The sequence below is a fragment of the Adiantum capillus-veneris genome, chromosome 29, assembly GCF_014529385.1.
Source record: "Adiantum capillus-veneris isolate H3 chromosome 29, ASM1452938v2, whole genome shotgun sequence".
Classification (NCBI taxonomy): Eukaryota; Viridiplantae; Streptophyta; class Polypodiopsida; order Polypodiales; family Pteridaceae; genus Adiantum; species Adiantum capillus-veneris.
In genome coordinates, this window is record NC_140959.1 from 17,862,156 (window position 1) to 17,876,122 (window position 13,967).

Consider the following 13,967-nt stretch of genomic DNA (forward strand, 5'->3'; position numbering starts at 1 on the left):
CCCTAGATTCCCCGCTAGATTCATTGTACGTAGTCTGCCTAATATCCATTGGGCATGTGTGGGAACTGCAAGCAAATCAATTTCCTTGACACATCAGGCAAGCCTGGCATAATCATACATCATCCATGTTTTCACCTTAGCATGCCCAACTATTTCACGAGCGCACAAGCTTGGTATAGCTCGACCCTTGTCTCTACCAGAGGCGTGCAGCTGCAGGATTTTGATGAAGCGCAACATGGGCCCATCTACAACTACAGTACTGTTGAAAAGCATTCAAAGGAGGATCATTTTGAAGAAGGGGAAATATGTAGCCACACCTCCCATAGTACACTGGAGAGAGAGAGAGAGAGAGAGAGAGAGACCTAGTGTTGAGGATAAATTATTTTCTCAAACATACAAATTTCCTTTCCTTGAGTTTGCCAATAGGACATGAGAGAGAGAGAGAGAGAGAGAGAGAGAGAGAGAGAGAGAGAGTCTGCATGTTTACAAAAGGGAGGGAGAGAGACAGAGACCCAGTGTTCAGGATAAATCATTTTTCCCAACATACAAATTTCCTTTCCTTGAGTTTGCCAAGAGAAATTTTAGAAAACTAGGGGTATTATTTGAGTTTTTACACTAATTTTTTTAGCAAAAATTCTTCTTTTCCCCTTACCCTCAATCGGCATTCTAGAAATTGGAAACCTCGCAATATTAAGTTGAGACATATGAGCCAGTTCCCATGAGGGTTTGATTTTCAAAATGTTGGCAATATGTTGCCAATTTTTTGGTTTCACATGGAGTGTTTCCACTAAATAATTGGCAACATGTTGCCAACAAGTTCCCAAACGGCTCCATGCCCAAGGGGTGGAGCAAGATGGCAACCACAAGTGAAGACAAAGAGAAAAAAGTGTTTTTCATCAAATGGGGGAAAAGACAAACTTTTTTTCTACTTCTCTCTCGATTCTCTCACTTACTTTTCCCATTCATTTTCCTTAAAAAAGAAATCTCTCCCACTCTCTCACTTTTTTAGATACCTTCCATGAGAACTCACAAAATCAAGTTGTTGGTTGGCAACAAGTTGCCAACCAGCCTCTCATGTGAACTAGCTCTATCTTTCCCAAACACTGGAGAGACCTCTTCACGTTTTGGCAAGGGGAGCGCACACACACACACACATAGAGAGAGAGAACGAGAGTGCTAGGGACGGCAATGGCATGGAAGCTCCCTCTGTGTACTGCGATGCAAGACTCCATGCATTCTCTGCTACGGGCGGAAATGGCATGGAAGCTCCCTCTTTGTAGTGCGATGCACGACTCCAGAGATGCATTCTCTCTCTCTCATTCATCACTCTGCTTTCATTCATACACTTCCTTCGGAGACTTTCTATGCAAGTAGTCCAACGCAAACTCTCCACCCGTAATTTCCATCTTATGGGCCGATGGGAGCATAGCAATGCAGGAAAAGACGTCCCGAGCTACAACGTATGTTCAAGGCAATGGAACCTTCTCTACCCAAGTGGTGTGAGAGTGGCGTATCTACTCTCTTGCTACTCTACATTATGGGACATGGTGAAAGGGGCAAATTTCTCTCTGGCCTTCACAGTGTTCAAGGATAGAGAGTTGGTGATAAGCATGAAGTGAGTGGAGCTAGGAAGCCTGACGTTACCCAACAACAATCTTAGCATGTATGACCTACACCTCAACCTATCCTTCAACGTGGTAGTGTCAATTTACAGCCCAAACCATGTCAGCTTCCGCTACAACAATGACGCCTCCTACATGTTCTATTGCCAGTTGATGGTGGGCAAAGTGTCCATTTCCACTCACAAGATTGGGGCCCGCGCCATCAATGTGCGTGCCATCTTACTCCCAATTGTAGGTCATCAATTAAGGTCATAGACCTACTATGGTTGTCAGCCAGAGAGAGAGAGAGAGAGAGAGAAGTTATCTGAGCCTGCTTGCCATTAGTCGCTCCCCAGCTCTTCTTGCTCTTGGTTTTTGCTCTTGGCATCAAGTACCTTACCTGCCATTGATATTTCAAGCACGCAGACACAGGGCACTGCTGTCGAAACAAAGCATGAGAGAGAGAGAGAGAGAGAGAGAGAGAGAGAGAGAGAGATGGGTTGTGAACCTCTATTCCTCTCTCTTTCTCTATTTTTTATGGGTCTAGACATTTTCTTGAACTTTTTTTACAAAACATCTCATAAAAGTTGACTAATATCATTTGACAATTTCAAATTGAGTTAGATTATATATATATATATATATATATATATATATATATATATATATATATATATATATATATATATATATATATATATATATATATATATATATATATATATATATATTGTATGTATGTAGGTAAAGGGATTCATGTTCCCTCCACCTACACGTTGGTGCGCGCATTTTGACAACCCCGTTTTTTGTAAATTTGTACATACGGACATGACGCCCGATGTCAAAAGTGTGTGTTGGCTTTCTTTTTGTGGGGTTTTTTCTTGCTTTAGCAAGCACATGTACATGCACTACAAGTCGCTAGTCTAGAGACAGGTGTCGGGCTACTGTAAGTGCCCGTGAGTGAGTTTTTTGAAGGGAGACTTGTATATAACTAAAACTCATGTGCAAACTAAAAAAAGTTCAGTCAAATATCAAAAATTTGCAGGTTTTGGGTCCTTGTGGCTTCTTGATGCTTTTGGATGCAGTTTTTTGCCCTCGACTAGCCTTCCTAGGAGTAGTCAGGCCATGGCAGCTTGCTGTTCGTGCCAATTTTGCACATAGAGGTACATAGAACTGAAATTTGTGGTCTTCAAAGCTTTTGTTTTAAAAAATGCAGAGAATTTCTGAGGTTTGAAAGCATCCCTTTTGGAGTTGTGGTTTGAGAGATACAATCTATTTCCCACAGCGCACAGGATATGGCATCTTGCAGACAGTTTGGTGTATGGTAGGTTGTGGAAGCTCTCTTGTTTGGAGATGTGTGTACACTTCAAAATTATGTTTTTGAAGAGTTATTTGGTGAAGGTGAAAGCTATTTCTCTCAAGTGCATCGGTCGGCGTGTGCTGTAAATCCATGCCAGGGTAAGTGATTCCTAATTTTCATGGTGGTCTTTTGGGTGGGCGTGTGCTGGTAAATTCCTAAGAGATCACTTGTCTTTGAGTTGTGGTTTTGTTGAGGTTGTTTTGGTACCGTTTGTGGTGCTGATCTTGTGTCTTAAGCACTATTGGGAGACATTGCTATAGAGGTGCTCCTTGCTCTTGTTTTCCCAACAGTGTTTTGGTGCCCGCCACCGACGAGTTGCTTCAAGTGACCTTCAGTTTACAAGTTTGATTGGATTGTTGGCTTGAGTTAACTTCAATTTTGCTGGTTCATACATAAACGTGCAGCCATGGTTAAGTTTAATGATGCCTTGTTGAGGATGAATGATGCAATGAAACAATTGAAGCTAAGCAGGCTAGAAGAGTTGGACATGCATTACATGAGGTTTTTCTCTCTTAAGCAAGAGCTAGAGGTTCTTGAGGATATGGTTCTGGATGCAAAGGAAGAGAAGTTCTTGTTCATTGGTACCCTTCCAGGATGTTTGAGCATTGAAGTTGCTTGAATTGACTTTTTGGGTGTGAAAGGCATTGTTCATTTCTTGAAGCAAGGAAGGTGGTTGAAAGACGTCAATCAGTCTTCTACTTCTTCATGCATTTCACACAAGAGCTCCTCTGTCACTAGTGATGATTGTAGCAATGATGACGAGGTTGAGTCAAATGTAGAAGATGAGGTTCTTCCTGTTGATGATGTAGATATTGATGAGAAGCTATGTGCAAGCAATATTGTGAAAGAAAAGACCTTGGAGTGCATGTATGACAAAGAGAGAAATGACATGGCTGATTTGGTTTCCTATACAAATGCTTGTGAAGACAAGGTCTTTCATACTTCTATGTGTTTGGATCACATGCTTATCGGTTCGCTTGCTTGTGGTGTAAATGACATGCATGTTGACATTCTGGATGATGTTTTTGCTCCTCCATCTTATGAGTTTATGTGGTATCCAGATGAATTGTGGGTATGTGGACCCATTTGGGATACTGAGATTAATATTTGTGATGTTGATGATGCTATTGGTGACACTGAATTGCCTGCTACTTATGATTTTCATTGTGAGAAAGAGGATGGTTTGAGTGATGTGGATTGTGATGGTAGTCTTGATTGGGGCTTTGATGACCCACAAGTTGAGATGGATGAGGAGATGCAATTTAGTGTGTGCCATGCATTGTCAAGGGTGAAGAAGCTTAAACCTCACATGCATGTGTGGATATTGAAGAGGATTGTAGGTTGGAAAGTTGGGATAGCCATGATGACATGGATACAGTGGATGTTTTGTCTTGGCTTGATGTGAGTGATACATCTCATGATGATGAGAATATTTATCCATGGTATTTTGGTTTGTATGACATGTACGTTGATGGTTGGAGCTCACTAGTTATTGATGATTGTTCTTATGACTTTGAAGGATGCCATTATGTGTGCATGATGGATGCAAGGGATAATACTTTTCCATTTGATCATGGTAAGGGTATATGGTGGTGATTCCTTTGTACATGATGTATCTTTGTACATAAGCTTTTGCATAGTCTACTGCTGAGCATGAATGCTCTAGCAGACTGGGGGTTTGGCAAACTATGTTGCGCGCACTTTTGACAACCCCGTTTTTTTGAAAATTTGTACATACGGACATGATGCTCGATGTCAAAAGTGTGTGTTGGCTTTCTTTTTGTGGGGTTTTTATCTTGATTTAGCAAGCACATGTACATGCAGTGCAAGTCGCTAGTCTAGAGACAGCTGCTGTCAGGCTACTGTAAGAGCCCGTGAGTGAGTTTTTTGAAGGGAGACTTGTATATATCTAAAACTCATGTGCAACTAAACAAAGTTGAGTCAAATATCAAAAATTTTCAGGTTTTGGGTCGTTGTGGCTTCTTGATGCTTTTGGATGCAGTTTTTTGCCCTCGACTAGCCTTCCTACGTGTAGTCGGTCCATGGCAGCTTGCTGTTCGTGCCAATTTTGCACATAGAGGTACATAGAATTGAAATTTGTGGTCTTCATAGCTTTTGTTTTAGAAAATTCAGAGAATTTTTTAGGCTTGAAAGAATCCCTTTTAGAGTTGTTGTTTGGGAGATACAGTCTATTTCCCACAGCGCACAGGATATGGCATCTTGCAGGCAATTTGGTGTATGGTAGGTTGTGGAAGCTCTCTTGTTTGGAGATGTGTGTACACTTCAAAATTGTGTTTTTGAAGAGTTATTTGGTGAAGGTGAAAGCTATTTCTCTCAAGTGCATTGGTCAGCGTGTGCTGTAAATCCATGCTAGGGTAAGTGCTTTGTAATTTTCATGGTGGTCTTTTGGGTGGGTGTGTGCTGGTAGATTCCCAAGAGATCACTTGTCTTTGAGTTGTGGTTTTTTTGAGGTTCTTTTGGTACCGTTTGTGGTGCTGATCTTGTGTCTTAAGCGCTATTGGGAGACATTGCTATAGAGGTGGTTTTGTTGAGGTTCTTTTGGTACCGTTTGTGGTGTTGATCTTGTGTCTTAAGCACTATTGGGAGACATTGCTATAGAGGTGCCCCTTGCTTTGTTTTCCCAACAACGTGTCACACTTTCTACACTTCCGGTAATATCTGACCATGTGTCCTCTAAGGCACTACTGTTTTTGGCCCAAGGCTCTAGCCAGGCCAATGGGAGACTAGTTTTAGGTGTAGCTTCATGGGAGCTGAAAATCCCTACAGAGGAGAAAAATCCAATTTGGGAGACCTTTAGGAGTACCTTCTTTGAGCTGAGTAAGCTGGTGGCGAGTGCAGCGGGCCGACAAGGGGGTGGCCTGCTTTTGAAGGACATTTGTTATGGTGGTGTGGGGGAGCTCATGGTGCTAGAAGGAGGACAAGATTGCAGCCTTGGCTACATGCAAGAGAGCCAACATAGTAGCTACCAAGACAAAGTGGGCAGCTAGGAGGCAATGCAGGATGTTGCGCTTGAAAAGGGTAGCCATGGCACTCAAAACCAGAGAAAGCTCAATAATAAGGGATGCTAAGAGCTAGATGGTGGCAATGCATATACCTCTCTCTCTCTCTCTCTCTCTCTCTCTCTCTCTCTCTCTCTCTCTCTCTCTCTCTCTCTCTCTCTCTCACACACACACACACACACACACACACACACACAGGGGGAGACCAATTATAGGTGTAGCTTTTTTGGGAACTGTAAATCACTACAGGGGAGAAAAACCCAATCTAAGAGGCCTTTAGGAGTACTTGTTTTGAACTTCTTAAGCTAGTGGCGAGTCCAACGGGCCGACGTTGGCTGACAAGGGGGAGACCAGCTTCTAGAGGGTGTTTGGCATGCTGGTGTGGGGGAGCTCGTGGTGATAGAAGGAGGACAAGCTAGATGCAGCCTTGGCTATAGGCAAGAGAGCTAATAGAGTAGTCACTAAGACACATTGGGCAGCAACTAAGGCAATGCACAATGTTGAGCTTGCGGAGGGTAGATATGGTCTTAGCAACTAGAGAAAGCTTAGTGAGGGACGCTAGTGAGGGACACTTCAAGCAGGCTAGTGGCACTATGTATGTCTCTCTCTCTCTCTCTCTCTCTCTCTCTCTCTCTCTCTCTCTCTCTCTCTCTCTCTCTCTCTCTCTCTCTCTCTCTCTCTCTCTCTCTCTCTCTCTCTCTCTTCCACAATGCAATGTCTCTTTGTTTACCTATGCACCATCATCACCATGCTTGGAGGTCTATCCACTCCCAGTGCTTTGACCGCTCATGAGGCTATAGCGTAGGCTTCCAGTATGATAGAGAGAGAGAGAGAGAGAGAGAGAGAGAGAGAGGCTACACTCCCCGCGCCCCTACCCAATTCGTTTGGAAGTTCATCTGTGCAACTACTTCAACAAGCCCTTATCATCTATGCTAACTATGAGATCAACTAATTAAGGTCATACAGACAGAACTTAATTAAGAAAATTTCATTCATACCTTATGAATACCATAGAGAGAGAGAGTGTGTGTGTGTACTTTTCTTGATCTTCTTTTATGAAATTTGTCAAGAGTAAGGAGCTTGAGGGTAAAGAGGGGCCATGCCGCCGCCAAAGGCTACATTGTTTTGCTCCCAATAGAATCTAAGCCAATTATTCAACCAAAGAGGATGATAGCAACACAAAGAGAGCTAAGGCCACACATGATCATGAGTTTGGTCGAGTAGTAGGCCTACGGATGTGACTATTCGAGCCCCTGAGCCTCAGCAAATCCTTGATCAGTCCACAAGTGGAAACATACATTGTATCATACACCAAGTCACATGACAAGTCAAAGCCATATAAGTCAAAGAACTTCCATAACACTGACTCTCCAGATAGTCCTGCATGTGCAAGATTAGTCTCTCTTTGAGTTTGAGAGGTTTCTCTTCTGGCCCGAGTTATTGCATTGGACATTTCCAAAATGGAGCGTTCTGTTGGTGGATATCTTGCTTCTCGTCTATTATCATCATAAACATATCACCCACTATACATTGGATTACTAGCATCAAGAGTTGCTTTGGGCTTGTCTCTTCGACAGCCCTCCTTGCCACCGTCCTTGAAGAGTCCTATTTTGCACTGGGCAGGATGGTCTCCACTGACCATCATAAGCATCCCGCGTAATATGCATGTCTATTGCCGTTTAGTTCCCATGCCAAAGATTTTGTTGACATCATAGTTGTAGTGTACTGCTATTCCTGACATGAACAAGTCTTGCAATTCCTCCATAAGAGGACGTAGAAAAGCACCAAATAGACCACGATTGTTTTGGGCTACTTTCTTGGAGCTAAATGGGAGGAACACTACTAGGAGTACACTAACATTGGAAGACTTTCCCATGTTCAAAATTTGTATCTCTACCACCCCACTGTCTTTCTGTGTGATGCGAGAAGATTGGAACCCATCCCAATGCAATAGAAGTGCCAGGTTACAGGGATCTCCCTGGAAAATTATTATGCCATATGAAAATACTCAAAAAATGAGAGAAACGCAAATAAAAATACCATGCAAGTAATTCTAAAACCATACCTCAATCAATTTCTTACTAGTGAATATACGTCTGCGAAAATCTCACACACGAAAATATATTCTTGAGTCTGCTCATTCCTCCCTTGTTGAATCTCCTGCGGGGCGGACGGGATGAAGGAGGAAATTTTGTGTACACTTTATTACACCCTGGGGTTGTACAGATAACTGGATGCTCAAATGTCTGATGTGGGTCCCAAAAGTGTTGGACTATATGACACTTTGCACCATCCCAAAAATCATGGATAGACTCCGGTTGTAGTTCAGGTGGCTTTCCAAACCATTTGTCTCGGTTTCTCCACATGGAGAGCATGCCATGGCACAAACAACGACTCTTCAACATAAGCTCAATTTGTCACCCAATTGGGAGATAATCAAAGGCTAGTGTCTCCTTGCGAGGCTTGAGACAATTGGGCACCTTTCACAACATGCCAAGCAATCACACTTTGCTTTCCTTTTTCTATTATTACTAATGCATGCACAAATTTCAACACTACATCCTTCATAGTTGTCCTGCTTGCTTGGACGTAGGAGCTCTGGCTCATGGAGATTTTCTTCTTCACCCATGCAGATTCTGTATCGAAGAGGTTGTACCATACCAAGCCCTTGAAATAGAGATTGCAACTGCTCCCAGCAAGCAGGCACCCTATAATTATCAAACAAGAAACCATCCCAATCCTGTTCAAGTCGAACCAAGATTTTGCTCAAGCTTGGATCTTCTCTAGTGGAGTCATGCTTGCATATTCTGGCCCCATCCATGTCACCGAATAGTAGACGAAGCATTTCATCTTGAGTGCTACTGGGAACTTGATATTCATCCCACAATGTTTGAATTTGAATGATCTTTGATAAAATCGCAATTCCAAGCGGCGCATGATCTGGACCAGTACGCTGTTGGCAATCTTCACCTGCACTAGTTGTACTTGCTGATCTCAAATCTCATGCCCACCAACTCACCGCTCCCATGGCAAGGCAAACAGACAAGTCTCTCCTGTTGTTAGATCTCTTAACTACTGAATCAGACACTGGTTGCACCATCGCTCTTCAACGGTCCTCCTCGGTCATAAAGACACTAGAAAGAAAGGTTTTGCGCATCTAAGAAATCTACACTGCATCCATCCTGGCAATTTTGGTCACTCTTTGCAGCAAATCTGAACTGGCAAGATTGGGGCGCGCGTCACCTTTTGTGCACGCCATCTGTATCCCAATTGTAGGTCGTCATCCAAGGTCAGCCATGTAGAGAGAGAGAGAGAGAGAGAGAGAGAGAGAGAGAGAGAGAGAGATGGGAGGTGGGGGGGGGACGTTGCCCAAAGAGTTCTATGACGACCTTTGACCTTCTAATCTTTGGTGACCACCTCTGTAGAGCTGCCCAGGGAGTGTCCGTGGGACTGTGGTGAACGTCCAAGCTGGTCATGCCGCAACAACCTCCTGTTTTGTTGGCTATGCCATTCTACCCAAGCTCTGCAGCATGGTGAGAGGGGAGGCGGTTGCGAAATAATGCAAACTGAACTCTCCCCCATCTCTCTCTTCACAAATTTTGGGCATGGCTGGGGTGCAATCTATGGAGGGAAAAGAAGCTCAAGCGACAATGCGATTAATTTGCTTAATTTTGTGAAGATGATTGGAGTCACGATAGCAGGGGCTCTTGGAAAACAATGTTGGCAATGCTTATTGGTTAGCACAAGGGAGTTACGATATAAGGAGTTTGGTGCATCCTAGAATTAAGGAGACTACCGCCAAGGGTTCTTCATACACAAGATCTCCATTGAAATAGCTCTCTCCCCCTTTTTCTTTGCAATCTGGCTGTGGGCAGTAGAGTCAAAATTCATTCAATTTAGCCCATTTGACATAGCAGGGTTAGAAACTTGGCACACAAGATTTTCTTGCCTCTTTGGTGATTGCATGTGCACTCCTTTCACAACATTTTTGCAGTAGTAAGGCAATGGTCATGCGAGGCTTAGTTATCAAGTTTAAATAACTAAGCCTCATTCTTGGTCACGGGCAAAAAGGAGCATTAAATGACTTACTAAGCCTATCCTTTGTAACTATGTCGATTTTGGCATAGTTGTGAAGTTCAAGGCATAGTTGGGAGGATGAATGAAAAACTAAGCCTCACGTGATCATGCAAGAAGCTTAGTTATTCATTTAATGCTTAGTCTCTGCATAGTTGGCATAGTTATCAATAACTAATAACTAAGCTTCGCCTGGCCATGCCTTAAAAGTGTCATGTGTTGGAGAGCATCTATATATCTTTACTATTATAAAAAGGGAAGAAATTATGTCTCCTTCGACACGTGTGGCAACCTCCTTCAACCCGCTAGTGTGCCCTGCAACTCCAACGACACAAAGAACAACAACTGTAGCTATAGAGAGAGATAAACATGTGTGTGTGTGTGTGTGTGTGTGTGTGTGTGTGTGAGAGAGAGAGAGAGAGAGAGAGAGAGAGAGAATCGAAAGTCATCGACCATGACTAGTAAAAAATAATGTTTGACACAATACTCAGTGTCCCTCTCCAAAGAGAGAGGTACACAAATTCAACATCCTCTCACAAAGGCCTAAAAATAATAATAATAAAAGCTTATTATCATTAGCATTCAATCTACAAGCTTTGTCCAATGGCCTAAACATGCACCCAAAATCCAACCCTTTACTAAGGATTACTTATGTAGTCGAAAAATCTTACAAATTTGGAAGATTTTACTAGTACTGGAGGTTTGCTTCTTGAGGAGGAGGAAACAAGGCTGCCAAGGTAAAAAGTCTTGTTGATGATGAATGTGCCATTGTTGTTGATGAAAGTGCACTAGGTACTTGAAATGACAATGCCAGTGTTGTTGATGAAAGTGTACTAGGTACTTGCTGCAGGACAAGCATGCCTATAATCACATGCGAAAAAAAAAATTTCGTGAAGGACATGTCAAAAAGTTTTTACTAGGTTAATAAATTGCATGTAAGTCGACGTGACATGTCAAAAGGAGGTTTGACTCGCAGTGTTCGGGAAAAATCATTTTTCCAAACACATAAAATTCTTTTCCTTGAGTTTGCCAAGAGGAAATTTTAAAACATTATGGGTATTTTTTGGGTTTTTACACTATTTTTCTCTATTTTGGGACGAAATTTCTCCTTTTCCTCTTGACTTCAACCAGCATTTTTGAAATTGGGAATGGCACGATATTAAGCTGAGACACATTTTTCGTGAACACTCGTTTGAGCCTTCTTTTTGGTTTTTTAAAAGAAGCCCTAGACTCCGATAGAGCTCTGTTCGGTTAGGCTTACCTTAAATGTTTTTTAGCAATGATTGAGACTTACCTTAAATGTTATTTTGGTTTTAGCGATGATTGAGGCTTACCTTAAATGTTTTTTAACGACGATTGAGACTTACCTTAAATGTTTTTAGCGATGATTGAAACTTACCTTAAGTGTTATTTTGGTTTTAAAGTATTAAATTAATACTTTTATTTCACCTTTCATCTCACTTCCTTACATGGCTTGACGTCTCTTGCATTGTATTCTTTTAGAATGATAAAGTGTACTTTCATCTTCCATACATATATATATATATATATATATATATATATATATACATATATATATATATATATATATATACAATATAAATAAGTAAATATATAATGTATATTTATGAGTTTTTTTAATCATATATGTAAATTTATCCATTTATACACGTCAAAACTTAGTTCAAAAATCTTATAAATTTAAAAAAAACTGCTAGTATGCTTGGTTAACTCTTTGCGAGGAAAACACTTGATCACTTAATAAGAGAGACATTCCCGAACACTATTTCATCTTATATAATTCTAGTTAAACTCAATCTAATGATTTCATAGCTTTCTTATTGTTTTAGAAAGCCTTCGTGATCCTTTCGCTTGTTTTTTTCTTGCAAAACTCACAATATGTGAATGGAATATATAAATAACCAAAAAAGAATCACAATCCTAGCCATGCTAAGACTAAGCCATGGCTTCCACCATCACCACACAAGATCAAACTATTACATAGTAAGAGATTGGCAAGAACAAGGGAGGCCATCCTCAACAGAGGAAATGCAAGACGACCATATCATAACAAATGTAACATCGATAGGGCGAGGCCCAAGGTCCCCATCACCAGAGGCCATCTCAAGATGCCACCATGCCGACATTGTTGTCATAGATGACCCTCATGCCTCGAGAGAGCCAACATATAGAGTCGCAGTAGTCACGAAGAGTAAGGCTTAACCCTCCAAGCAAAACAAAAAAAGAACCTCCCAGTCGAATGTTCCACCCTGTCACCTGTGACACAGCCTCCCACCAAAACCAAAGAACTCCACCCGCATCATCTCCACATAACCAAGAACCCTTTTCATATCAGACAAAGATCGCATCTGAACCAAACAAACCTTGCGAGCCAACTGGACCTAGCAATAGAAACACTAGGTCCTCCAGTGTCTGCCAACAAGCTTCGACCATAGAACCTCCCATTGTGAACCAACAAGAGTCGGACGAGCGAGTTCCCTTCCGTAGGAAGGAGAGCAGCCGCCAAACCACCCTGTAGACAAAAATAAGCCTAACCTCGAACCCCAAAACACCATCGAGGAGAGAGCGGGCAACGGGAACCCCCAATCTAGAGCGTTCCCTGACCGTAGGGCATACACCACCTCCCCCCGACAACCCTCTATATAAGTGAGCTTGGCAAGCAACATTTGTATACATTGAGTTCTTGCAATCTATTTCATTAGCAACCATGACTCTTTGCAATCCGTGAGGAACCTCTCTCCTTTCAAATTAAGCATAACACAAAAGAAGTAACACATCTATTACACTTTTTTTTTTTTTTTTTTTTTTGGCAAAACTCACAATTGTGAGTGGATTATGCTATCACAGCCAAAAATATTACAAATTTCTGCCATGCTTGTGAAGAGCCATGACAAATACAATGAGACATAACTACATTGGTTGATAGGGGAGCCACCCCAAGGAAAGGAATGAGTCCACCATTTCACCCAAGCAAGTTAGTCATAGTGGTGTTGAGGTCATGTTCCCTTCATCATATTTTGTTTGTTTTCCAATGGCGATGATCGCCTGCCTACTTTCTTGGATTATCTCTAAGAATGTAGCTAGTATTATCATGGTCTTCTCAAGATGTGACAGTTCCTTGCTTTCCATACATGCTGAAAGTACCAAAATCTCACTACTTGGGTTACAATAACAAGCATTTGGCTCTAATATACTTTCCCTCCCAAGAAGAGATCTTTCTTGTAGAACCCCTTTTTTCAGGTTTTTTGAACCCATTTGCAAATTTTTCCTGCAAGGTTACTGATCGTCGGGTACTCCTTGAAAAAATGAGGGAGGTCTTCACTAGTAGATCTGCATTGCGGGCAACGATTCAAACTAGTTCCCCTAGTGAGGACCTTCACCTCACTCGGCAAGGCTCCCCATAACACCTTCCATACGAAGATCTTCATCTTGTGCGGTCATTGCAGGTACCATATGTTCTTCAAAATTGTTTCCCCTCTCTAACTGTAGCCATTGCTTGCTGCATAATTTGTTGAGTGGAGAGAACTACTCCTTCAAATACATAGTGAGAAGTACACTCCCTTGCTTTGCGGTTTCAAAAAGTGTATGTTCTTGGACCAGTGCCACGCTTTCCAATCAAATTTGGAATCACATTCCAACAGATACCATCTGTTGTGAGTTGTTCAAGGGTTGTGCTCAACAAGCTTTTAGTCCCACTGAGATTAAACTGACTGGCTAGTTTGTCTGTTCCTTTCCAAATATAACTTCTATAGTCATAAAGTTGGCCAAGACGTTTGATACCTTTGTAATAGTTTTTCTAGCAACGTCCCTCCAGAAAGGGGTCATAGAGATGCTTCCGGTCTTAGAGAGCCAAGGGGGCCAATGAGTCATGGAGTTGTGGAAATACTTTTT